Source organism: Artemia sp. Qi Xiang Cuo, chromosome 9 (genome assembly GCF_049724085.1).
Source record: "Artemia sp. Qi Xiang Cuo chromosome 9, ASM4972408v1, whole genome shotgun sequence".
NCBI lineage: Eukaryota > Metazoa > Arthropoda > Branchiopoda > Anostraca > Artemiidae > Artemia > Artemia sp. Qi Xiang Cuo.
The window spans coordinates 49,221,977-49,247,277 of record NC_142802.1 but is presented as its reverse complement, the minus strand read 5'-3'; the positions used below and the strand labels follow the sequence as shown (position 1 = coordinate 49,247,277).

Here is a 25,301-nt window from a genome sequence, read left to right as displayed (position 1 = left end):
ACACAAAGCATTAGTTAAGTTCAAACAGCTCAACAGTTGTAATTAATGATCAATCTACACCAAAAGACAGCAGAGTCTACAAGCAGAGTCAAAAGCGAAGAAAAGCACATCTTTGCTTACATAATGAGCAGTGAAAATTGCAAATCATGAGCAATGTTCTTGGTGCTCTTCAGCCGAAAATATAGGAATAATAGGATTTTAGCCAAAATATAGGCATTTTATAGGAGTGAATTAAAATATAGGAATATATTGAAATTTATAGGCGAGTCCGAACCCTGCATTAGTGCAAATTCGATTTGAGACGGTTGTTTTTATCCAAAAGCAGAAACATGGCTCGATGGAACGAAATCTTGGCTGCAAAGCTTCAGATAGCGCTTTCTGATATTGACATAAATCCAGACATTTTGAACTAGACTTGCTAGGGGCCTAAGAAATTCATATCCCATGGGCAAGAAACATAAAATTAGGTGATATAGAATTTAGTTACTCAAGCAGGAAGAATCGGGTACATAGGCCAGGAATAGGTATCATAATAAATAAATATGCTTCTAATTCTAGCTTAAGATGGGAAGGTAGTAATAATAAAATTCTAGCTGCTCATTTTACAACTAAAAATTACAAGATATTAGTCATAGTAGCATATACCCCTGTGGGACTGTTCTACAACTGTCCCCCCCCCCCCAAAAAAAAAAACAGTTCCCAACTATAGAAATATGAAAATATGATGTATGTCCTTTAGTTCCGGGTGCTTTCATTCTCCTTTTATAATTCAGCGTATGTTTACTTCGTTACAGTAAAAAAAAAATTAATAATTACCATTTCATCAGAGATAATAAGTCTTCGCACAACTTCTAACTTTTTGGTATATCCTTCCAGTGCTTGATTTGAAGGTGGGCTAAAAGAGGCGGGGTACGTGAATCTGAAATAGTACGTGAAAAAACAGTTATATTTAACACAACTTTTGGCATGACAGTTTAGCAACACATATTTTATAGGCAATTGAGGCACAACATGTACATCTTATGAGCAATAGGGTTGCTAATCAAGGATTCCTACTTACATCAAATTGATTTTCAGTCTTGAGAATTATTTTCGAAGTTTTTGATTACCCCACGAGATTTTAGAGCAATGCTTTATTTAATAAGAATTTCGTTTCACTGAAAAGATTCCATACTTGGTCAACATTAATTATGCCGGTAGGTTCAGTCGCCACTGCTCGTGATGCATCATCAAATTATAAAGATCGCTCCCCCCTTTGCCAATTTCCCTTCATAAACATCTATTAGTAAAACCTGAGGACTTTTTGCTTATTCCAAGAAGGATTGCTCAAACTTCAATTATGTCATGATTGTTTTTGTTTTTGGCTTTAAATTTTGGTTGGCAACCAGAAAAAGATCAAATATTATTTGGAGACCAGGTTGACACTTGGCAGATACATAAAACTGCGATTTATGTATCTATATACTAAACATAGGAAACAGAGAAAATAGTGTGATAAAAATCGGATCAGCAAATGTTCTCTGATATGGTCTACATTTTAACTTGACGAACTAAAAACTACTACAAACCCTTAAATTGCTATTTCCCTGAGAACAACTGTTCTACGTAATCTTGTTTGTTGACTCCGCAAACATTGTAATGTCCATGAGAGTGATATTAACTATGATTTAAATTATTTAAAAAACTTAGCAAACATATCTGGTAATATATCGGATATTCTCCAAGTGGATATTCTGTTGCTATTGCTGGCGTTACAGAAACACAATTTCCCAAGAAAAGGTGAGAAATTCATTAGCAACCACAACAGTTTTATTTGGTCGGGTACTGGCAACACAAGGAGAGCTGGCGTTGAACTGATACTGATTCTCCCTAAGGGAGCTAGGATACCTTGTAACACCATGTCAAAGCATCTCCTCTTAGCCTACCTGCAGTACCGTTATAGAAGATATTTTGTAGTAGGATACTCTGCACCAGCGAACGAGGCTGAGCCCGATGCTAAGGACCAGTTCTACACATACCTCACGCAACTTATATCTTTTGCATCTCTCCACGAGATACTGCTTCTTCTTGGGGACTTTAACGCTACTGTTAGTGATCGCACCGGCATCTGGAAATATGTCATAGGACCTGTTGCCTTAGAGCTTGTTATCTCCAACTAAATTTTCGAAAGACCTCGAATTCACCCATGTACCTAGCAACGACGGCGTCATGAAGAAAATGATTCATTATATAATTATCTCTCGCGGTGAAGATCATCCGTTTCTAATTACCACTCCCTTCGTGGTGCTTACCTTGATAACACCGATCATCGATCTGTAATTACAAAAATTCATCGTAAGGTGAAACCCCAGAAGGCTGAAAAGCGCGTGCGATGTTAAGCCTCCGCAGTCTTGATACTCCTACAATTAAAGAGGTACGCAGTAGAGATAATGAACAGTTTTGAAAGCCTGTCCCAGCTTTCGGAACTCTAAAAATCCTCAAAAGAGAAAAAGTTTCCAAATATCACCACATTTTTAATTCAATGCTTAAGTCTTTTGAAATTGCCGCTGTAAACTGCTGCCAAATAAGTTGTTTTATAGATAGCGTTTAGCACGTGTTTAACACGTGTGTCAAAAAACGTGTTTAAAGAAAAAGTAGTGGTATATTGAGATTATAGAAATTGTGAATTCTGTTATAAATCATGCCATTCACAAAAAATTTTGTATTTACGCCACTGCTCTTTGCCCTTCGAAATTCCGTGCATCTTTTGTAACCTAACATAACCAAACCTAACCTAACCACTGCTATTAATATTTTGTATTTACGCCACTGATATTCACCCTTCGCCACTGCTATTCGCCCTTCGCCACTGCTATTAATATTTTGTATTTACGCCACTGCTATTTGCCCTTCGACACTGCTATTCGCCCTTCGCCACTACTGTTAAAAAAAAAAATAATAAAAAGACCGGCATGACCGCTATCTATAAAAGAACTTATAAGGCGGCAATTTAAAGCGGCAATTTAAAAAGACTTAAGTTTTGAATTAAAAACGTGGTGATATTTGGAAACTTTTTCTCTTTTTATGATTTTTAGAGGAAAGAATTGATGATAAAGGTTCTCCCCTTGGATAATATAAGAACTAGGATCATTATACATATTTTAAAGTAAGAATTGTTTTCTTAACATGTCTCCTTATGAGGTGACCCAAAACTAAACAAATACCATTACTAGTTGTTTTTAACTCATATTTCATTCTATATTTCTATCATAAATATAAATCACTGCTTACCTTACACAACTTCTGCTTTTAACCTTGTTCATTAATATATATATCCAAAATTCTATTTAAATCCTAAGCCATTTAATTTTCAACCCATGCCGAATTTGTTTATGGTATATGAAACCAAGTTTGTTGTGATGTCACACTTGTCTTATCAGAAACCATTACCCTTAAGGGTAGCAGGCACATGCCAAACAACTCTGTTGATAATACCATTTAAACTGTATTAATTAGGGAAAGGATTTGACAAGAGAGACCAGTAAAAATAACCTAATTCTTTTTAGAGGACAAATTATGTTATGGGAAGATGTTTTTGAAATTTCCCTTCCGTCCAAACTTAGAATTTTCTAAAATTCTACTCTAGAAGCTTTTAAAATATTTCTTAAGCACTAAAAGATAGATTACAAAAAACATCAGCATCAACTTCAGAGGACACATTATATGTCGCTCTATGTCGTAGCGCTTTAGAAATATTTAAAATATTTTAAAAGCTTCTAAAGTAGAATTTTGAAAAATTTTGAGTTTGGGGGGAGGGTTGATTTCAAAAACATCAATAATAAGTGTCTGATCTCAGTTCCTGACAAGAGAACAATTACGAAGCTTGAAAAAATGCCATGTGTCGCCAGACGCTAGATGGCTTAAATGTTTTTTTTTTATCATAACTAGTGCCAGTTTCCACTCTTATAAGTTACCCATACTCTTCGGAGAAGACAACTCAAATGTTTTGCTACACAATAAAAAAAAAAGTCTCACTCAGACTTTAAACAAGGAAGGGATTGTAAGTAACAATTGACTGTTATGCCTTGGTCTTCTCTGCGACAAGGATTGTTATATTTTGCCAATTTTTTATGGTGCGAAAAATTTTGTTTCCTGTCGGTTACGATGAGGGATGTGCAATTAAGAATAGATTGTTCGAGCATGGTCATCTTCATGGCTATGGAGGTCTTCTTGGTTAAACTTTTGGAAATTAGTTCAATTTTTAGTTGTTCTAAAGAATTGGGAAAACAGAATTCAAAGACAAGAAGGCGAATTTTAATTAAGAATCAGTTGCTAGACCAAGGTTACATTACATATGCATTTAAGGTTCAACCGGCTGCAAAGTTAAAGTGATTTTTTTAATTCCTTCCTTGAAATCCTGGCCAAAGTGTTGCTCCCGCAACACTTCTGTTTTGATATTCGACTAAGGGTCGTTGCAACACTTTACTTTGCTTTGGCAAATTAAGTCTACTTTTTAGTTCTATAGTCCTATTGTGTAATAAATTCAATATATGCATGATACGCGTGATACATCAATGGTTTCTTCCGTTTAAGCCTATCTCTTTTAAATATAGAGCAAGTCAGTTAAATAATATAAACTTTCAGTGTAAAATTTCTTTCAATTATTTAATAAAGCACACATGACACTAGCATTTTGGAGGATATGAGGGGTGGTAACGCCGCCTTTATGTATGGTCGAATTTTCGATACAAAATATATTTTGAAAATTCGTTTGGTTTTATACTGTCTTAAAAATAATTCTTTTCTCATTAATCCTTTTAAATTTATTCGTTTCAAAAGTGAAGAAAAAACAGAAACAAGACAAAAAAGAAAATGCCAAGCAACAATTTCAGTTTGGACAATCTATTTATTGTTCAGTAAACCGAAAATGACATTCTAACTTTTTTGTTTGTCACGGGATCAAAACTATCCTTATTCAGTTTAATTTTTTATGTTTAAAATTTGTTTATTTTTTTTCGTTCAAAATTTGCCTTCCTTGTGTATGATAGAAAAAAAATGTTAAAGATGAAAAACGTTCAGTGAGGCCTTCAACTTTGAGAACCGACAAAAACATCGAAAGTGTGAAAATTCTTGTGAGATTAGACCGTCGTTTAACATTACGAATGTTGAATTCACAATTGAATTTGAATAAATTTACCGTTCATCAAATTTTTGAGTGAACATTTGCACATGCGAATAGTCTATGTAAAAATTGTGCCGAAAAACCTCCCAATTGGGCAGAAGGACAGGCGAAAAAACGAGTGCCTTGATTGGATTGATTGGACAGGATCGCTAATGAGCAAGATATCCTTAGTCGTGTGATCACACGTGAGGAAACATCGGATGTTTGAGTACGATCTTGAGACTAAGAGGCAAAGTCAGAAATGGCACACTTCAAACTCTCCTCTACCTAAGAAAGCTTGAATGAGCAAATCAAAGGTCAAATAAATGCTGATTTGTTTGTTTTTACAGAATTTGAATTGACCACGAAGAATTTGTTCCTCCAGGACAAACTGTTAACCAATTTGTTTTTTATAAAGCCATCCTTGAAAGGCTCAGAAAAAGGGTCATCGCGTGAGATTGCTCCATCATCTCCATTGCTCCAGAAATGATTGCTCCATCAAAACGACGCCACATGTCACACTGGCATCATCATAAAAAAATTTTTGACCTCAAAAGGTATTCCTGTGGTTCCCACCCCCCTGATTCTTCCAACCTCAGTCACTGTGATTTCTTCCTTTGTCCTAAACTGAAAATGTCCTTAAAGCCCGTCATTTTGGGACTTCAGAAACCATCCAAAAGACTATAACAGACATGCTAAAGACCATAATAATTGAAGATTTCCAGCGTTGCTACGAACAGCGGGAACAATGTCTCCAACAGTGAGCCGCTGCCAAAGGAAAGTACTTTGGAAGGGATAACATTGATGTTTGAAAGAAATAAGAACATTTTTAATGAACAAATCAGTCTCAATACTTTTATGCCACGCCTCGTTAGTGTACGCCCAAATTAGATGAGGTATCTTTATCTTGAATACTGTGAGGATTTTTTTCTTTCTTCTAGATTGTTCGTATTTTTTCCTCTTTCTTTCTTTATCTCAAATGATGCTTTTCGATATTGTTCTAGCTTACCTAAGAATCATTTCTTGTTTTTTTATGGTGGAGGGGGATACTTCTCGGACAATGTAGTAAAGCACGTAAAAGCATCAGAAAAAATTATAAATTTTACGGTGATTCCCCTTTTAATGACTTTTGTTTTTCCTTTTCTTATCTCTGTACTCTGCTAAGCGGCCAATCTACTGTTTGATAGTGGAATGTTAATTACTTGTGGCACTTTCACATTAGTATATTTTATTTCTTTTTTATCAGCCATCTGTTGAAGAAAAGAGTGCTGCTTTGGACTGCGTTAGTCATGGCGAAGCATCAGTAGGTGAAGACACCACTTTGAAGATACTCCGTCAACGTTTCAAGGCTGCTTGTGATAGAAAAATGAAAAAACAACTTCTCGAAAAGGAAAAGGATGGCCAAGTAGTTGAAGGTTTTACTATTTATTATTAATCTTTAGGTTTTGCTTTTTTGGGTAATCTTTATTAACACAGCACTCGTCAGGTCAAGAAGTTTCAAAGGGGCGGGTGTCTCTAACACGAAACCGATTTATAATTGTCGTATTACAGAAAAGTTATATTTTTCTCCTTTTCATTAGAATAAGTAACTTTCCCTACTCATATAATCTTACTTAGCCTATGATAAGCTGTTAGAATCCATTTGAAGACACTAGTTTTGTTTACAGATTTTGTACAAGTTACTCTTTTGAAAGGATTACGACTTGTCGATGAAAACTGTCGAATAACTCTTCCGTGGCAGGATTCTATATATGGGTTCTCATTGTCGCTGGTCTTCTAACCGCAGATAATTTGAGCCTTTTCTTGATGTCATGACGTCACCACAGGTTTGATGCTGTCGCCCTGTGAAAAATACAAATTCTTTCTTAGAGTTCTGACCCATTTAGATCGTTTTGTGGTCTGTCATCGCTGTTCCTTATTTTCCAACCGTAGATTTCATTGTCCATTTTTGTTCATCTTGACCTTAGAAAGTTTTTTTCCACGCCTTTTGCTCTAGCAGCTTATATTCATACATCATCTCTTTTAATTTCTTATGACGTTAGAGATAACAAATACGCCTTTTCTAGTTTCCAACCACAGATCACTGTTCAAAATTTCGTTTACAATTCAATGTGATTTTTGCTTTTTCTTTAGCTACTGCGATTCTCACTTTCATTAGTTTCTAATCAAAATTATCTGTGCTTCATTTTAATCAATCAGCCGTTAAATATTTTAAATTACCTTACATTAGAACTAACGCCTTTGTAAAATTACGGTTTCTTTTGTTATTGGACCTTTAACTTTTGCCTTGGCTTGTCTTTTGTCATTAAGAAAAATATAACGCCAAACCTTTGTTTTTTTTAACAGAGGCTGATACAGTATCAGGTTCTTGGCTAACGTCCTTATAAACTCTAATGTCGATGTTTATAGCTATTTCATTGTTTGGAGCTTTTATAAACTGTTGAATGTCGACTTTTGCCCCGGCTTGTCTTTTGTCGGTAGTATAGTAATTGCCGAATGTGCCTCACCTAGCTCACCCCATCAATTTTCATTATTTACAGCCCATTTTACATAATTTTAACTTCAAATATTGCACATTTGGAACATTTTCCATCTCTACATTCAAAATGAAATTTGAATGTCAATCAAATTTGGTTTTCAAAACTGTAATAATTACTATAATTTAATTTTTAGTGGATAGTTCAATATCAATATCTAAATAATTTATATTATCTTTATTTTTTCTTTCAATAGCCTTTAAAATCATACCTTTATCTAATTTTTTAAATTACTTTTCAAGATCAGCTAATTTTGAATCAAAGCACTTAGGTGTAAATAGGTCAACTATTTCACCTTTAGAATCAATAATGATAACGAGTTTATTTTCATATTTAGTTTTTACTCATTTCGTCCCTTTAATCAAGCACACCATTCCAATGTCTAAATTTTCTTTCTTAATTGTTTGATTGAATTTATTTTACATTTTTATTTCGCTTAAAATTTTCTCCATTTATTAGTTGATGATTTTATTAAACAAATTTCCTAACCGAAAATAATTTATATATTAACACCCTATTAGTTTATAACTCTATGCTAGTCTCTGTAGTCCAACTGGTTAAGACGCTGACCCGGAACCCCGGGTTCAAGCGCAGTAGCCAGCAAATTTTTTAAGAAAGTTGCAATCTGGGATGCCAGATGGACACTTTTAGTGGCTTTTGGACACTTTCTCACTCTGAGGGACACGGGGACACTACTGGGTCAAAAGGCAGCTTTTTGAAAAAAGGACACTTTTCCAAATCAAAACCAAATGTTAATTTTTTTTTTATGTATATATAAATACGACTGCTTTTAATTTGCACTTTACTTTTAAGCTTTGGTAACGTCTTGGGGATTTTTCTTATAGATGTTTTTGCGCACAGGTTTTTCGGCACTTTTTTCACCGACTTTGAAAAATCATAGTGGCAACCAGTAAAATTCTACTTTAGCTACTTTTGGCTATCTTGGAAAGAGGTTAGGTTAGGAAAATGAAACTTTCAGGGATGGGTCTACAGGCTAAAGTATGTCCCGGGAAGGTGTTTTGAAGTATTTACCCCCACTCCTCCCTCTAGAGGGTCCTAACCTTTGATGACCTTTAATAATCTTTGTGTTATAAAAGTGAAACCTTGCAAAATAGATCTTCTGCTTAAATAAAGTACAACAAAATTGTTTTCAGCTTCACAACTTCGTTCAGTCCCAATTTATAAGGTTTTAAAGATATGCAAATATATTTCCTAAATTCTGAACAAAAAACCCATTGGTATGGCTTAAAATTCTACTCAAATAACAGGAATTGTATTTTCAAAACTAAAGCCAGAGACAAAGAAACTAAAAATAAAGGTTAAAAGTTGTTTGGTCAAAATTTCAATATGTATAGACCTATCATGTAGGCAAATTTCAGGAGCCTCTAGAGGCAGAAAGAGTGGAGGTAGGTACTTCAAAATACCTTCCTGGGACATACTAGCCTGTAGGCCCATCCCTGAAAGTTTCATTTTCCTAACTTAACCCCTTTCCAAGATAGCCATAAGTAGCTAAATTAGCATTTACCTAGCAACCCTGTATATTGGTTAATTTTCTAGAGAACACTTTGGACACTTTTGCCCTTAAAAGTTTTGGCAACCGTGGTTGCAATACAGATAAGAGAAAATATAATATTCAGTAATCAAAGAAAAAATTATAAAACTAAAAGAATTTGAATGATCTTATTTGTCAAATGAAACACAAAAAGATAGTTTCAACTCTCATTACAGGCCAGAATGGCCGAGTTGGTAAAGCGGTCAACTGATCATCAATTGCGGTCCAATAGTTCGACTCTCACTGTTACCTCGTGTAGCAGTTGAGATGTCGATATAATCTGGCAAGTATGACTCTTACTATTACCTCGTGTAGCAGTTGAGATGTCAATATGATCTGGCCTCAGATCAAGGAGTAAGAAGTAGAGGCCTACGCGCTGCTTCTTTCCCTCCAAACAAAAACCCTGTGGGGTGTTCTTAGAACCCAGGCTGATGTAAGATCGCCAACACAAAAAAAGTGATAATAGCCTATAGAGGGATTTTGCATTTTGGGACAGAACTGTCCCAAGACTTAAAGAAGTAAGGGGTAGCATAGCAAAGGCAGATAAACCCGAAGCACTAAATATAAACTTAGATACTAAGAAAGCATTACTAACATTTCCATAATATTTAAAACTTCTACGATAAACAAACAATCTCTTTTCTAGTTCTTCTTCTATTTATATTTGAAAATAAACTTTAAATATAATTCTGTGGATCCATTCCCTTAAATCTTCTTTTTCCATAATCAACACAAAAATGACCACAATTCACATTGTTAAATTTCAGGACTTGAGTAGAATGATAAGCAATTTGTTTATTTGAAGTTTTTAAGAAGTTGACAATTTCATTTCCGGGTTGTATTCCGAAAGAATCATTAATTCTACAAATGAGCACTTGAGATAATTGAAATAACAAGTCCAATGCGTCCCAGGCGACCCCATGCAGTCATAATTAATTACACCGCATTTTTTTTTTTTTTTTTTTTTTTTTTTTGTTTGGTAAGTTATCTCGAGAAAAAACACCTCGAAAATGAGGAATATGACCTAATTCATTCAATATATCAATATTTGTCAGCGGTATAATGTGATTTTTTATTCTTTCTGAGGTTCCCCGTTTTTTGGAAGCGAGTATTCTTTGAATTGTGAAATCTCAGCTTCAACAACTTTTATAGGTCTTCCACGCTGTTTAGGTACTTTAACCACTTCTACTTGTATTTTCTTGGGTCTACAACGTTTTTGAGGGCTTCAACAATCACTTCTGATCCAGGTCCAACAATTTTGCGTGCGTGTATCGGGTAATTTCAAACTTCGATCTTTCGACAAAGTCCCCGGTAATGTTAAACCTTCACCTTTACCGTTTGAAGAATCAGTAATTTTATCAAAAATTTTCTTTCGAACATTTGTATCTAATGCAGCTGCACCACTTGTTAGAGCAGCTTTACCTATTGCAGCACTTTGTTCTTTTTTTTTCCTTGCTCAATTTGTTGAATTTTTTTTTCTTCTGAGCAATAGATTAACAGGTTCTTTACCAACAATAATATTTTATATTCGAATTCGGCAATTTTCCTTTTTCTTAAAACATCTTTTTATTTTTACTTTTTGAGGAGGAGATAAATGAATTGTGTATTCAATAAAGTCAGCTTTTAGTTTATTTTCTAATTTTTCGAGAAGTGATAAGAACGGCAATCTTGGATGACTTTGAAGTAGTTGTTTATAGGATAAATCAATATCACATTCTTTATTTTCATTTTTATATTTTTCAATCTTAGTCACCTGTCTTTTATGAAGTAATAGTTTTAACAGGTTCTCGTTCATTCATTTTTGTATGCATTAATCGCACTTTACCTTTCTGTTTTGCATCGAAACAAGTTTCAATTTTTTATTTTTGAAATTCTGATAAATAAATTGTATACTCCTCCATTTATTAGAGAAAATTCCAAGAAAAAAAATCCAAGGTTAAGATTTTCGTAATACTCATTAAAAAACTTCATAGGCTTGATTCTTACTTAAACCTTCATATCAGTCTCTTTTTAAAGGTTTCATCAGGATCTTTTTCAAGTATATTTATTATAACATTTTCGAAATTGTCTAAACGATCAGATAGCTACATAAAACCCTTCGAGTGTACCAATAACGTTGAAAGATTAACTGCATCTGCACCATTTTTTAGGTCTGTAACGTTTCTAACTCTTCTATTTTCTGCATTAATATCTTCTTTTCTTACTTTTAAGGTATTTTTTACTATGAGTCCTTTGTCATCAATTCTAGTCAATATATTGTCAGGTGATTGATAAATTTTAGTTAATATATTAATATCCTGACTTGAATACTGATTTGTAAGAACTTGTTGGTTAACAACTTCACCCTTGAAAGTGTTTAAAATAATTTTCATATTTTGTAAATTCATAGCATCTCGGATTTTGGATCGCCTATATTAGTTAATCGTTTATTGTAAATCAAGATTACAATTTGAAAGAGTCGATGGAATAGATTATCGAATGACAAGATTACCAAATTATTTGGGAGGTACTTATAAAGAACTATCTGATTTTGTAAAAAAAAAGAATGTATTAATATAAAAAATAATGATAGTAATTCACTGGGTTTCTTCACCCAGTGAATGATAGAAATGTTGATAGACTATCAAAATATAAACCTTATTAAAATGAATTTATCTTTAAAGGGACTACTAATTTTTCTATGGCTATTCAAGATATTTATAAATTTGAAAACAAATATAATTTTAAAATTTGTTTATTTGAAATAAGGAAAAGAGTGGTTGAAGCTTATATTCCTAAAACTAAGATCAATGGAAAAACTGCTACACATATGATTAATTTACTTTATTTTGATAATCATTATGTTTGAATTAAAGATTTAAGTAGATTACTTGCATATCGAATAACTAAAAATGGGCGTAAAATTCATCCATGTACATTCTGTGGGAAACGCTTTAATGAACAAGAAAAATTTGAAGAACATAATAAAAAAGAAAACTGTGAAGATCCTGACATCATCATGCCAGAACCAAGTTCTAAAATTGAATTTAAAAGCATAGCTAAACAAATAAAAGTACCTTATCATAGGCAGTGCGCTAGCGCTGCCTAAGTAAAGAACGATGTGGGCACAATGTGTGTTTTTTTTCTCCATACCGAGGCACTTCGTATCGAAGGAGTTGTAGTAGAAATTTCGAAAAGGGCTCATTCGATTGGAAATAGGAGCGGCTAGTGCCCTTTTTAATAGTCGAAAGTGATTGGAGGGGAACTAGCCCCCCCCCCTCCCCCTCACGCCCATCATTCCCCAAAACACATCCAATCAAAATTTTGAGATAACCATTTTGTTCAGCGTAGTTGGTTTCAAAGATAGAAAATATCTTTTTGAGGAGGTTACTCCCCCACAACCCTCGGGGCAAGGGTTTTAATTTATGACCTGAGGGCATATAAGATCAATGTTGACAGAATGTACAGTTTATAATTTTTTTTCTTTAAAGCCGGGCACTTCATATAGTACGGGTCCTCTTAGATACTTCAAATGGGGCTTACTTGACTTGAGATTACGAGTTCTTCTGCCCTTTTTAATAGATAAAAGTGATTGGAGGGCAACTAGCCCCCCCCCCTCCTCACGCCAATCATTCCCTCAAACACATCCAATCGAAATTTGTAGATGGCCATTTTGTTCAGCATAGTTAATTTCCAGATAGAAAATGTTTTTTTGAGGAGGACACTCCCCCACAACCCTATGGGCAAAGGTTTTAAGTTATGTCCTAGGGGTATATAAGGTTTTTATAGAAGGCGTTGTCTTAGAAACTTCAAAACAGGCTCATTCTATTGGAAATTCAAACGGCTAGTTCCCATTTTAATAGTCGAAAGTGATTGGAGGGCAACTATCCCCCCCCACGCCCATCCTTCCCCCACACACATCCAATAAAAATTGTGAGATAGCCATTTTGTTCAGCGAAGTTGATTTCCAGAGGGAAAATATGTTTTTGAGGGGGACACTCTCCAACAACTCTCAAGGCAAGGGTTTTAAGTTATGTCCTGGGGTATATAAAGTTTTTATAGAAGGCGTTGTCATAGAAACTTCAAAAGGGGCTCATTTGATTGGAAATTCAAAGGGCTAGTGCTCTTTTTAATTGTCGAAAGTGATTGGAGGGCAGCTAGCGCCCCCCCCCCCCACGTCCATCATTCACCCAAACACATCCAATCAAAATTTTGAGATAGCCATTTTGTTTAGCGTAGGCTAGTTAATTTCCGGATAGAAAATAGGTTTTTTCGAAGGACACTCCCCCACAACCCTCAGGGTAAGGGTTTTAAGTTATGCCCTGGGGGCATATAAGGTTTTTATAGAAGGCGCTGTCGTATAAACTTCAGAAAAGGGCTCATTCGATTTGAAATTCAAAGGGCTAGTACCCTTTTTAATAGTCGAAAGTGATAAGAGCTATTTGTTGTTGTTGTTGTTGTTTAGACCAGTGCACTTCGTATCGAAGCAGTTGTCGTAGGAACTTCAAAACGGGCTCATTAGGCTGAAAATAGGAAGGGTTGATGCCCTTTTTGCTAGTTAAAAGTGGTTGTAGGGCAACTAATCCCCCTTCCACTCCCAACCTCTCATTTGCCCATTATGTTTAAAAACTAAATGTTGCCTAAAGATTAAATCAAAATGTACTGTGATAATGCTAATTCCCAATAAGGCATCTCAGCAGTATCTCAAGAACGACTAAGGGTATTATGTTCAAACTTTCGAGGCTACTGCTGCTCTTAAAATTTCACCAAATCAAAATAGTGTAAGTGTATCCAAGCTATCAAAGAAAGTAAACAGATTTTTTGCGAATGGTAACAAGTTCTCCATTTCAGGTCAACTTGAAACGTCGCCCACACTAATGATGCGCCTAAAGGGGCTTTTCAAAAGTTTTTGGCGTCTCGGCCGATGGCTTCTTCTCCTTGCAGCTTTTATGATTTTTTTAGGTAATGTTTGTTCTTAATATGACTATTTCTTATATCCTCTTTTATAGAAAAAGGGCTTCAGTGGAATGGATTTTGCCTTAGGTTCTTTGAGAAAATTCTTTCTAGATCTACTGTATAACTTGTCAAATTTTAAAGCTTTTCCGTGACCATTATTTCCATTATGTTTGGACATATGTTTATCACAACTGCAACTTCCTTGAGATTACAAGATTTTTGAGGAAGAATTTCTTCAAACTGGCAAATCTCTCTACTCAAGTAGAAAACCTTTCTTTGACGTGGTACGGCCACCTACTCCGCCTCCCGCCAAGCACCCCTGCAAGGATCATCACGGATTTCAACCCCTCGGAAAATGGCTGGTAACGTCCTAGAGGAACACCGGGCACTAGGTGGGCTGGTGTCATAAACCAAAGACTCCTCAGCCACAATATCAACCTAAACGAAACCCAATAACTAGCCCGGGACAGGAAAACTTGGAGAAGACTGACGGTGCTGTCAACTAGTTCTCTCTACGCCGGTGAACCTGCTGAGCAAGAGCGTCAAGTCAAAGTAATTCATTTTCTTCGAGGAATGAACCTCTGTAGGAGGATTGAATAAGATGGGGTGAGGAGGGGGTAAATACTTATATCGTTTGTGCCAAGTTTGTAAATTTATCATTTTCTTTATTTAAAAAGAAGGACCATGTACTGAAAAAGAGATAAAATTATTACTTAAAAAAGAAGAAAAAAAAACAGAAAAGCTCATAACTACGAGGCACGTCACAAAGCGTGTTCTGTTATTTTTGTTAATATTTTTCTTTTTGCAACAATAAATTTTTGGCGATAATTTTTTTGGGCAGTATTGTGCTCTTTATCTGTCTTTTTTTTAAGTTGTCTTATTTCAAAATGAACTTACCTTGTGGCGAGCTTTATACACAGAACAATATTTGCAAATTTTTAATCTTGATGACGTCAAGTTAGCAGACAATTAAAAAAATAACTCCTTATATTGAAATAATTATATGCTTTATTTTCTCTATTTTAAGCATGAATCTCCCTTTTTTACATCCTGGACGGCAATGTATTTTGAAGAATAAAAAGGAGGGAATGAAAAAAGATCAAAATTGTGGGTGGGGAGAGTAACCCTCCTTCCCCAGTACACTGGGATATAATTTACTTTTATCTCCTACTTGGTGCCTGTATTTTGTAAGACGCAATGAATATTCCTCTCTGGTATTTTTTGTACTTCCTATGGCAGGCATCACTGTGTCTGTGTCTTGCTAACTTAATACTAGATATTGCTGACCTTGGGTAAAAATTTCGAGGAATATTGAGGGGTATGTTAAACTAAATAAAAAGAACTATGGACATCCTGGCTATCAAAAAGGCGTATATGCAATATCGTAGGAAGGGTTATGGGTACTAACCTGAAACTTTCAGGGCCATTGCTTCTGCTAATTTCACTGCGAAAACTGGTGACCACGACTAACTGCGACTGTGACTACTTACGACTTTGACTCAAATCTTTCGAATCCAAAATGATCGGAGGGCAGCCATTCGCCTTCCACTCCTTTCTTAGCTGTCCCCCCTTTCCATCGACATCCAACCAAATTTTTTGAAATAGTCAGTTTCTTGAAAATTGTCTAAAGGTCAAATTACTATGACTCTGGGGATAACATGACCCTTTAAAGGTCGTGGAGCAAGGGCTGTAAGCTATGGAAGTTACTCATTGTTTACATCTTAGGTTTGTTATTGCGAAAGGAGGGTATGTTCGATCTCGGGTCTGCAAAAGGGCTTTGGATATAAAGGTGAAACTTTCAGGAAATGTTGAGGGGGATGTTGAACAAAACTAAAACACAATATGTGCGCGCTGGTTGCCAGCAGAGCGTATCAGCAATATCTCAGGAACGGCTGAGGGTATTAAGTTGAGACTTTCATGGTATGTTGAGGGGGATATTGAAAAGTGACCAGAGGGCAAGCAACCCCTTCCCTTGCCATTTTTAGATGTTTCCCTTCAACACTGATTGGAATTTAGAAATAATAATTGTGCCTGTGGGGATGCCATGCCCCCTACAGCCCCCGGGACAAGGGTTGTAAGTTATGCAATATGCCCATATGAGAAGGTAGAATTGTTTGATCCTGGGTATGTCCGAAAAAGCTACGGATTTTAGACGAAACTTCAGGGGATATTTAACTAAATAAAAAAAAAAACTATTTTTACCCAAGTCATCAAAGAGCCTATCTGCAATGTTTTAGGGATGGTTAATGGTATTAACTAGAAGTACTACTGCTGTGGCTGCAACTGCGACTACTTGGCACTGCTGCTAGAACTACTTCTGACGGGGACTTCTTGTGACCGTGTCTAATTGCGAACCCAACCCAAATATTGGAGTAAAAAACGGTCGGAGGGCATCCAGACACCCCTCCCACGCCCTATTGAACTGTTGTCCCCCCAAAGACATCCGATCAAAATTTTGAGTTAGCCATTTTGTTCAAAATAGCCTAACGATATAATAACTCTTTCTTCGGGAATTACATGTCCCCCACACCCACTGGGTAAGGTACCCATTGTTTACATATGGAGTCTGTTATTGGAAGGCAGAGAAATGGGTTTTCAAAATGGTCTGCGTAATATATCAAGAACTCCAAGGTTATTAAGTAAAATTTTCAGGGCATATCGAATGGGCTACTAAAATAAATCAAAATATATTATTCGTATTCAGGTTGTCAAAAGGGCATACGTGAAATTTCAAAATGGTTAGGGTATTAAGTTTGAACTTTCAGGGAATTTTGAGAGGGCCTGTTGAACTCAATCAAAAGACATTATGTGTATTTTGGCTGTCAGAATGACATCTTTTCCGCACCACACTTACCAAAAGCTCAAGTCAAAGTGACTAATAAAAGAATTTAAAGAGTCAGAAATAAAAAGAGCTGAGTGATTCCTCTGTTATATATTTATTCTCTTATTCTATTTTCATTCATTTATAATCTTTTGAATATTCTCCCATGATGATTCTTTCGATTATATTATCTATAAATTGCTGTTGAATCAAAATCTTAGTTCAGAAACTGTTCCAATCCTTGATTTGAAATTGAAAAAAAAAATTGTACAGTGATTATATTAAATGCAAACAGACTACACTCAGATCACCTTATGCAACTTGAGAATCTAAATTAGAATCCAATGTTTTAATTCTTAAGCCTAAAACTATTTATTGTAATAACCAGGAATAAAATTTTTTTAATAAAAAAATAATTAAAAAAAAAATCCGAAAAAGAAGTTTTTCAAAGAAATGTAAAGATCCATCTTAAAACTTAAGACGAGAAGAAATAAATTCCTATAATTATCCAAACTTAAAATGACCAGAAATTACTGTCAAAAAATAATTAAAACCCAAAATGAACAGAAATTAAAATAAATAATCACATCAAACGTAAAGGTAACAGGTACTAATATAGATGAAAAATTTAATCCTAAAACGAGTAATAATTAATACTCAAGTCACATTTAACACAAACAGATATTACTACAAACATGAGTTTGGCTACGCCCCCCTCCGTAACCGTAATTCTTCTAAAGTATATTGTGTCATTTGCACTTTACTGAAAACAAGACGTATCTTAAACACAATTTATATAACTATCCTACAATACTGAAAAACCAAAAACTTACTGTTACATAAAGTCTTGAATCTTGAATTGCTTCTAGGGATTAATATCATTTTACATTAAACGTTCAGTTCGTTTTCGGTAGTTCTCTCCACTCATCTTGATTATTATTTTTTGTTTGTTTTTTTTTTTTTTTTTTTTTTTGTTATTTTTTTTTTTGAAGAAAATTAAAGAATACAGAAAATTACACATAATTTTTAATAAGACGCAATTGACGCCATAGACTTTGGAAAGTTTACAGTTAGGCTTATAGTTTAAATTATTTTAGAACTTTATTTCTAATTATCTTAGGTTTTAATACAGCTCTTTACTTTTTTTTAAAAGTTTCTTTTTCGGAAAAATTTTTTTTAAAACTAATAAAATAAAACAGAGGAACAAATTTGTGTATATAATTCCCCGCCCCCTCTCCAAGATTCAGAAATTTAAATCCATAAGGATACATCTAAATATGCTACAAAACACCTGAGGTTGCTCGAACCGAGAACAAATGCAGACGAAATTGCCACATCCCCGGAAATCAAAAAAAAAAAAATCCATTTCTTGGTTTTCTTTTATACCGGAAGTAGCTAGCTGCTACATCGATTTTAGATGCAGTTGGGTCCCGGAATAAGAAAATTGCTACTCTGATTTTAGATTCTAAACACCACCGCCCTGAGTACCAGAGACCCGATTTTAGTAAGAACCGTGACAGTAAAACGTTTGAGTAACTACGTTTTAAGAAAAGGAAGTTTTTAGGGTCACATTTCTAATTTTTTTTTCATTTCTTTTACTTTAAGCAAATTTACAAATTTTTCCTTTGATAAAATTGTAAGAAAATGTTTATTTTTGTTGCCATTGTCAATATTTATTTTATTTTTATTTTTTTTTGCCTAATTCATGTGGTGAGGAGGAGTTACCTTAGTCGTTAGGTCTATAACCCAAAAGCATGCATCACGGTCTATAAACTTTGGCCTATAACAAAAAGTATATTTCATCAATTCAGGCAAAGAGAGGGGGGGGGGTCTTTAGCTCCATCCCTCTCGAGAATTTTCAAGATTTTTATAGATTTTTCCCTCCCGATCTATAAACTTAGATCTTTAACAAAAAGTATATCTTATCGATTCAGGCAAATACAGAGGGGAGGGGGGGTGTTCAGGTCCATCCCTCTAGAGAATTTTCTAGGTTTCTATTGATTTATACTGTATGATATAATTTTATATAATTTGCCTCTTTTTGTGTTTTTTTTTTGCGTTAGTCTTTCGTGCCAAAATGAGTTCTTACGTACTTTCCTGTATTGATGTCATTGAAGTGTGATATTGATATCAGGTCATTACCATTCGCGAACCGCGTCGTCGAAGAACCGTCAAAAATGCCTAAGAACCAAAATGAGAAATACTCTCTTGTAATAATCCTTAAGACTTTCCTTTTCTCAGATGACCTTGATGTCCTTCATTTGCCATTCTTTTTTTAATACGTCGCCGAATCCCCCTCAGCTACATTATTGGGGGAAGATGTAAGTATAACGATACTTTTAATGGTGGTCGTTCTACTAAGATGTTTAATATTTTATTAAATACAGTGTATCAGTAGTCTGATGCAGTCTAGTTTTTGTTTCAATTTAATGTAAATTGTTTTCCTTAAGCATAGAAGCCAGTAAGTCATACGTTTGTGAAAGCTTAAGATCCCTAAAGATGTTACTTAGTTTGCTTTCATAAAACTAAGTACCAGACAACTTTTTGTTAAAATAATCACTCTCAGCATTGTTGTCGGCGCCAATGTGGATATCATGGAGGATATGTTCATGTTCAGAGAACTCTAGTAGCTGCTGGAAATTTGGAAACGCCCATCCATCTGAGTGAAGAACTGGAGGTCTTTTAGAGGCTTGATCAAGTACATTAACTTCATGCGGTCGCTTTGGTTTGATATGAGTAATATGACAGTGGGAAATAGCAGCCGTCAATGTGATCTTCAGTTACTCTTGGGTCTTTACAACAACGTTGTCTTTCAGGAAATTAGGACTAAAATCTTAAGACCCACTCATATGTATTATAATTTAGTGATGTCTGGTTTTGTTCTTTTTTCTAGGAATGGTATACATTATCAAGCTTTTCCCCAAACCAATCTACCGAAAGGAACTGTAGCGTTTTGCTCAATCTTACATGTGCTTTGATTTTTTCATTCGGTATATTTGTTCAAAATTGTTGTTATTAATAAAACGTCGAAATCTAATTTAAAAAATGGAGCTTTCTTTGTCACAATCTTTTTATTTGTGTACGAGCAAAAAGTAGATCTAGATTTGATATAGAAGGTCTTCCCAGAAAATCTTTCTAAGCTTTTGATTTAATTTTATTATATTTTTGTGAATAAATTAGTCTTTATAATACTGGAAGGATTGCAGGACTTCTGACAAAAAAATAGCGCCGCCCCCCAACTTTTTTGGTATTCGTAAATTTTGCAAAATAAGCTGAAATTTAGCAAAATTCTTGATTTCTGCAGAAAATTCGGCATAAATCGCGTAGCGATGCGGTAAAATTTCTGAAGATCGCCCACCCCCAATTAAATGAGCCTCAGGATACCCCTGGTCACGCCACATGGGAAGGGTCTTCCAATTACGCACCCTAGGTTTCGAAAAAAAAATTCTTTTGTCTTTTCATCATAGAAAAAGAAAATAGAAAATCTCCTTGTCCCAACTAAAGTTTCGAGAGTTGGTGCCACTGCTTGGAACTAGGCTTATAAAAAAAATGTCAGAACTGAAATCCAAGTTAAATGAAAACCTGTTATCCTGACTTTAGTTTCTTTCGGGTCCTAAAATTGGAACACTATGACCCCGATTGTAAGGCCCAATGCGCACCAACACGAGTATCAAAAATTCGATTATAGTGAGAACCATTATAGTGTACAAGCATATGACCTTTAGGCATAAAATGGGGGATATATTTGCAAGCAAAAAAGAGATAGGCTATAGTGCATTTTGTAAAGACCTGAGACTTATGGGAATCTTGACAAAAACCAATTAAGATGTGAAAAAATGAATTGAAAAAATCCTGTCGAATGATCTGATTGTTAGTAGGTGGGGTGTAATTCCCACTTTGACGGAAAATCTCGCTTAATATCTTTTAAACGGACGCAGCCGATTTAGTAGCAGCGCGGTGGACTCATCCGTGGTTATAAAAGAAACATTCAACTTTTATCTGTTACATTTAGATATTTATGAGCTACATCTTTATCTTTTTATATCATTATTTAACATACTAAACAAAAATATAAACTATTACAGATGTAAATCACTACGCTAGGGAAAAATTAAAATTTTGCTAACGCGTAGCGATTAACTACATAAGCATTCCTAAAGGCATCCTCAATTTAAAAAAAAAACCATAAATATTCCTAGAAGCATCCTAGAGTAATTAAAATAATAATAAAAAGAAGACAATCAGCTTCTGCAAAAGACCCCCAGGGTAACAATCACCATCCAAATGCATCCACCCCTTCAACCCGCTTTTCCCTTCAGCCCAATAGCCCACTCATATCTTTCCCCCCCCCCCCAAAAAAAAAAAACAACAACAAATAATTCCCCAAAAACTACTCTTTTAACGTCATAATGAAATATTTTTGGAAAGTCCTAAGTGCTTAGCAATTTGTATTTCATTCAATTTAATTTTTTAATTTAAATATGTATTTTTGTGATAAATTATTGTGTGAATGCTTATGCCATATTAAATTTAGATATTATATTGATTCCGTATAGGGTAAAGAATAAAGTGAAGAAATCAGCAAAACATGCATAAATGAAACATAAGACGACCGAGAACTAAACGCCCGGTGTCAAAGGGTCACAGTTAAGAAGCAGTATAAATGACCCATCCCTCCCTCGTTGATTATTTTTCCACTTAGATAAAACTTCTCGTCATAACCTCTCTGCCCGTAGGATCTAGCGAGTCCATAGCTGAGATTTTTACCGTGGTTCGTTACCCTTGCATGACCACTCGCTAAGAGAGTGTAATCGGCAGCCAAGGTATAAAGTTTGAAGGTGAGAAGAGACTTGCCAACGCTGTGCAGCTTGGTAAATCCCCCAAAGGTGGAAGAAAAGCTCTGGCTGCTAGTCAGCTGGAAATTTATTTGAGAATAGATAAACCATTCTGAGGGATTCGGACAACTAAAATATAAACTTGTTCTCTCCCCCACCTAGCCTAACCATGTGGCACTGACTCATTTATTTATATATTATTTTTTATTATTGTAATCAGTCGCTTCTGTTTCCTGTTAATTTAAAAAAATGAGATTTTTTCTTTCGGGAGTAAAGAGCTAAGTTGAAACTTAAAACGGATAAAAATTATTGTTTTGCAGATTACGCAAGACGTATTTACAAAATTAGCTTAAATAAACTGACTCGTAAATTGCGTTTTCGTAGAAGTTCTGATAAATGCGCGCCATCTAACATGAATAAGGCAGCATCTCTACTTACCGTTTCCCAGTAGTTCATGGGCTGGGGCCAATGGTGGATCCAGAGGGGGGGAGGCCCCCCCCAAACGTAGTCTATCGTAGTGTAATTTACTTAATTAACACAAGTTTGCGTTAAATAAACTTGCTCTTAACGCAAGTTTATCGGATTAACCTATTTTTCGCTCCCCCTAAAAAAATCATGGATCCACCCTTGGCTGGGCAGCCTTTGGTATAAGGCTGTCACCGCCGTATCATGCAATATAAATGTTTGAAGCCATAAGAACCCCATGTATCCTTAGCCCTTTGCCTTGGATTTTGCAAGACAACATGAATTTCTTCCACTTATGCCAAATGCAAATTGCCCTTAATAGCATAAGTAACGAGATTTTACTAGGGTCTCTTCACAATGAAATTTCTCCATTCACATTGAAAAGCAAGTACTATTCTTATTATTTCAAAAACAACGTTTAGCATTAAGGGTACTTTCCCATTATATGGTATTTTACAAGGAAACCAGTCACGAAAAACCCGTTTTTGACGGTTTAACCGCTATAGATTAACAAATGATAGCATGGTTTTCATTGCGTATACGATATTCAAACTATTGTGTTTTGGGGTTTAGGGGGGGGGGGTACGTATTTAATATATGCTATGCTTTACCCCCCTCCCCTCAACCCCTATTGTGCAAATATAAAGCCCAAATTTCTTTATACACTATTATATATTCATCGTATTTTAATTTATTTCATTAGCATTAACCAAACTTGACTTTTTAGAAAGCCCCATATAATGGGAAAGTACCTCATTAAGCAAATATTTTTAATGTTTAATTAAGAAAATCAATGAAAGAAAAAAATGTCTCTCTGCTAGATTTTGAAAAAAGCATGTTGCCTACTTCCCCCTATATCTTTGTCGATTGATGCCCCTCTTTACGACAATAGTCAGTAATATTGACAGAAATTTCGCACCTTTCAACTCCAACAATTTCAAAAATCCAAACTACCATTTAATGTTGCAATTTGATAATGTACGGATCACTGGCACCTAAAAACACTGTTTTGTCATTAAACAAAGCTAGACGAGCTTCACCTTTAGTCATTAATATTCAAGAACACATATAGGTCAACTCCTTCTTAGTTTTGCTATCTATTCTATCCTGAAACTTGGAAAAACTCCTCATAATTGGTAAAACCTTAACAGAAATTGTTCCAGTACGGAGCTTCTATTGTTTTTCTATAGAACTTAACAGTAACCACTGAAAATCCTCTGAAAATTTTAGTGTCTTACTATAGTTTCCATTTCTAATGATAAAAAATACAATAATTTGCCAGAGAAAAGGAAGTCAGCCAGTAACATGTGTATTATCTTAAGTACCAAACAATTTAGCTCATACTTTAGACATAATAAACAACATTTTTACAATTTAACTATTCTTTAGACCCACTCCTAATGCTTCATTAAATAAAAAAACAAGTTTTTTTTTAACTGAAAGTAAGGAGCGACATTAAAACTTAAAACGAGAACAGAAATTATTCCGTATATGAAAGGAGCTGTCCCCTCCTCAACGTCTCGCTCTTTACGCGAAAGTTTTTTATTGTCTTAAAAAATAGAGTTGTGAGAAAGAGTCAAACTTGAGCGGTAAGAGCGCGGCGTTGAGGAGGGGACAGCCCCTTTCATATACGGAATAATTTCTGTTCTTTTTAGGTTTTAATGTCGCCTCTTACTTTCAGTTAAAAAAACTTGTTTATTATTTAATTTCTGATCGTTTTTGAATTAATGCAGGTTTTGATTTTGGCTCACCGTACATGAATAATTAAAACGAAATTTGTATATGAATTTTATTTTTTTTTTTTTTTGGTTAAATTGCTTTCTCGAAAGTTGTTTAATTTTATTAACGAACGTTTTTATTAGTAATAAATATACGTAACTTACGAATTAACCTACATAACAAACTTCTATATTCATATATTTTTAATACGCATATCAGGGGGTTCGCCTCCTAGTTAATACCTCGCTCTTTATGCTACAGTTAGAATTTTTTTTTTCAAATTCTGTAAGAATTGCCCCTTAATCACAAAGGTCGTTAATTAGAATAAAAAGCTCTGATGAAAGTACTAAAAAAAAAATCAGCGTAAAGACCGAGGTAATGACTAGGGAGCAAACTCAATCATATACGTAATAATTTCTGTTCATTTTAAGTTTTGACGTTGCTCCTTACTTTCAGCTGAAAAACTTGTTTTTTTTTTATTTAAGTTCTGATCGTTTTTTTTAAATAATGCTGGGAAATCCGGGCCCCCTTCATAGCAATGTTGCTTCCCCCATGGAAAGATCCTCCCACGCAACAAACAACCGTTTTAGGCTGAGCTAAAAAATTTGATGGACCTCGGTAACAATCCTACGTTTAGCTCTTTACCTACGTCTATGCAAACACTGATGTCTCTTCTCCACTCTTATGCTCTAGTTGAACGGCAATTCTAATTTAGGAACACAAAAACCCAAATTTGGAAAAAGATAGATTTGGAGGCTGTTTTTGGCACTTCAGTTAGACCGAATCTAAAGGAAGCAAAATTCCCAGAAACCTACAATAATTGAACCGTTTTCAGTAAATTGTAAATGAATTGCCCAAATGATGGTAATTATTCTAAAAGAACTTGATCTAAGCCATCATTAGTAGTATGTCTCTACCTCCCGAATTTTTCGGAATCTGGGCTTCCAGTATCGAGAATCTACATTCTGGTTGGTATTATAGCGCCTTACTACACTAGTGGTCATTCACTTCTGGATTTTTGATAATCACGGCTTTTAGGTACTGAAAAGCTCAAAATCTGGAAGCCAGATTGCAGGAAATCAGGGAGGTGACGACCCAATTTTATCAAGGGAAGTCGCGAATAAAGCTTTTCATCGCGAACACAAATCGTCGCTTTTCAATCCATGGCAACACTGAGCTTGAAATGAATTGTTTATCAAATACTGCTTGAAGATAATGACCGCATTACCGATTTTAGTGATCAGCTTTTTAATTTGTTTGATTGTATTGACCTGATCGTTACAGCAATTGTCAACAA

At 34.9% G+C, this 25,301-nt stretch overlaps 1 long non-coding RNA gene across 1 annotated transcript; it reads left to right on the top strand.

The window, feature by feature from the left end:
• Positions 1–3,026: 3,026 nt before the first annotated feature.
• On the top strand, positions 3,027–20,035 carry LOC148948746 (uncharacterized). The gene is made up of 4 exons (XR_016142199.1): positions 3,027–3,145; positions 6,387–6,555; positions 14,060–14,170; positions 19,879–20,035. It is a non-coding gene; the product is annotated as an uncharacterized LOC148948746 (long non-coding RNA).
• Positions 20,036–25,301: the final 5,266 nt, after the last annotated feature.